The sequence below is a fragment of the Octodon degus genome, unplaced genomic scaffold (assembly GCF_000260255.1).
Source record: "Octodon degus isolate 3935 unplaced genomic scaffold, OctDeg1.0 scaffold00104, whole genome shotgun sequence".
Classification (NCBI taxonomy): Eukaryota; Metazoa; Chordata; class Mammalia; order Rodentia; family Octodontidae; genus Octodon; species Octodon degus.
In genome coordinates, this window is record NW_004524680.1 from 3,905,807 (window position 1) to 3,909,070 (window position 3,264).

General features: G+C 39.1%; 1 pseudogene; it reads right to left on the reverse strand.

Moving 5' to 3' along the window:
* Positions 1–281: 281 nt before the first annotated feature.
* Positions 282–1,033, reverse strand: LOC101585488 (annotated as a pseudogene).
* Positions 1,034–3,264: the final 2,231 nt, after the last annotated feature.

Sequence of the window (3,264 nt, forward strand, 5' to 3'; positions counted from 1 at the left end):
TATATATAATGAAAAAATTCAATGCAGTGCACCAGAAGCAGACTTGTAAATTTTTTGGTACATTCCATAGATAGATAGATAGATAGATAGCATGTATCATAAGGAATTTGTGTGTTACATGAAACATCTTGTTGTTTTTAATTCTATTGCCTCTCCTCTGTTAAAGCCCTCTTCTCCTTCCTATTTACAAAAGCTTTATTTCCAATTTTTTCTTCCTTTTTTTTCTTTGACTAAATTTTGATTCATGCATAAGCATGACAGCCTTCCCTGTTTATTAGACTTTGGCAATTGAAAAACAAAACAAAAACCAAGCAGCCTTGTACAGAATAGTGAAAATGCCAGGATGTGGGTAGGCTACAGTTTCACTGTAGGATAAATATATATATTTTTAAAAAGCCTCTCTCCTGTTGGCCTTACAACTCTCAGTTCTGGTAATTAAATACAAGTTTTCAAAATCATTTCTTTACTTCTCCAAGATCTTCAATGCTGTCATCATCCATCTCTGGCCATTTTTCCTGAATGACCTCAACGATGTCGTCCATAAAGTCCCCCTGAATGACGATTTCATCTTCCCCTGTTACTGAGGCACCGCAGGAGAATTTTTGAGCAAAAAAATCTTTGTGCTTCTTTAAGATCAATGTCAAAAGTTGCACGGTCACACACTCTTGTCACGTATTTCTTCGTTGCTCTGGGAATTTTGGCTATAGTGATCTTTTGTGGTACGGTCTTCTTTTTCTGTTTTGTTTGACCCCTTCCAACTCTCTTTTGTTTTTTTCTTTTCTTCTTCTTCCCCTACTGATCCTTGACCTTCACTAATTCCAGCTTCTTGTTCGGGTGAATTTTCTACACTGAGTTTTGCAAATTCATCTGGAAAATCCTTCTCTAACCATTGTCTACATTTAGTAGCATCAGGCATATACTCAAGTACTCCACAGTAAAGGACTCGAAGTGGGTAACTGGCATCTAACTTGGCACTGCTCTTCGGATCACCTTTGCAGTCACCCCCACTGGATTCAGAAAGGTCACCAGCCATTTCATAAAACCGGGCCGTCACACAGTCCTCGCCACCTCCGGTCCTGCCACTCCCGCCAGCTAAAGCGACACATGCAACTCTTTGTCTCCGGCTAGGGCCGCCCCAGAACCCCCAATTTTTCCTTTCTAAGCTCATATTTTTTCTTGTCCTTTTTTCCCTCCACCTACCGCACTCTCTAGTTCCGTTTCCCATTTGAACATTTTCTTCCCATTTCCCAACATCTATTACTCATTTTTTTTCCTTGTCTACACTTTCGGTTTCTCACACCAGAAAAAACGAGATATTTAAACATGTGGGTCCCATTTGTTTCACTTAATAGTCTTTTTTAAAAAAATTTTATTTATTTATGTGTGTGTGTGTGTGTGTGTGTGTGTGTCCAGCTCAGCCCACCAGGGGGCGGGGTTGGCTGGCAGGTGGTGCTGGGGGATTGAACCACGGTCCCTGAGCTTTGCTTAGCTTGTTCCAAGTAGGTGTTTTAGACCACTGAGCCATCTCACCAGCCCCCACTTAATAGTCTTAAGGTGTATCTATTTATCTACAAATCTCTCAGCTTATCCTTCTTTATGGCAGAGTTGTACTCCATTGTATAAAAAACCCCACATCTTCTTTATCCAGTCACCCCTTGATGGTCATTTAGATTCAGCTGTTAGAAACTGTGCCACCACAAAAGTGGGTGCACATATATCACTGTGGGATGATGCTTTTAATTCTTTAAGGAAGATACCAAGAAGGAGGATAGTGGGGTTGAATGGAACCTTTAGTTTTAGTTTTTTGAGGAATCCCCACACTGATTTCCACAATGGTTACACTACTCTACACACCCACCAACAGTGGAGAAGGGTTCCTTTTCCCCCACAGCCCCACTAGCAATTGTTAGTGGTTGGTTTCTTTTTTTTTTTTTTTAATTTTATTTATTTATTTGTGTGTGTGTGTGTGTGTGTGTGGCCAGCTCAACCCACCAGGGGGCGGGGCTGGCTGGCATGTGGTGCTGGGGGATTGAACCGCGGTCCCTGTGCTTTGCTAAGCTTGCTCTAAGTAGGTGCTTTAGACCACTGAGCCATCTCACCAGTCCCTGGTTTCTTGATAATAGCCATTCTTTCTGGTTTACCACGGAATCTCACTTCCATTCTAATCAGCATCTCTCAAATTATCAGTGATGTTGAACATCTTTTCATATATTGATTCAGTTTCTACTTCTTCATCTGAGAAGTGTATGTTCATTTCAGTGCCTATTTTTGGATTGAGTCTTTAAATTGGACTGGGGATTGGATTTATTTTTGGTTCTTTGTATTTGCTAGATATTTGTTCTTTGAGGAATAGCTGGAAAAACTTTCCCCCCCCTATTGTGTGTTGCATTTTCACTCTTTTAGTGGTTTCTTTGGGTGTGTAAAAGGTTATTCACAGGTTTGAGATCTCAGTTGTTGATTCTTTGTGATATTTCCCGTGTAGTCAGGGTTTGTTCATAGTCTTTGCCTACACCAATGCCTTCAAGACATGCACCTATTCTATCTTCCAACAGATTTAGTGTTTCTGTTTTAATGTTTAGATCTTTTATTTATTTATTTATATTTTTATTTTTTTGCAGAACTGGGGATTGAACTCAGGCCCTGGCGCTTGCCAGGGAAGCACTTAGATCTTTTTTTTTTAATGTTTAGATCTTTGATTCAAATTGATTTTAGTTTAGTGGTCAGTGAAAGATATGGATGGTCTAGTGTTCACCTTCAGCATGTGGAAAGCCAGTGTTTCCAGCATCATTTGTTAAATAAGATATCTTTCTTCCAGTGAAAGTATTTGGCTCATTTGCAAAGATAAGGTTGCGAGTATGTTTGGAGTTTTTTCTGAATCTTCTAATCTGTTTCATTGATCTTTGGGTCTGGTTTTTTTTTTTTTTTTTTTTTGCTAGTACATCCTGTTTTTATCACAGTAGCTTTGTAGCATAATTTCTAGTCAGGGATTGTGATGCCTCCTGCCTTGCCAGATTTGCTTTTGCTGTTCTAGGTTTCTTTTGGTTCCAAATGAATTTTAGGATTGTGTTCTCTAATTCTCTGAGATATGTTGTTGGAGTTTTGACTGGAATTGTATTAAATCCATACAACAATTTTGGAAGTATGGCCATTTTCACTACATTGCATGTTCTTATCCAAGAGCAAGGGACACCTTTCCACTTCATGATATCCTCATCAATCTCCCTTTTCAGAGTACTATAGTTTTCTTTTCTTTCTTTTTTTTTT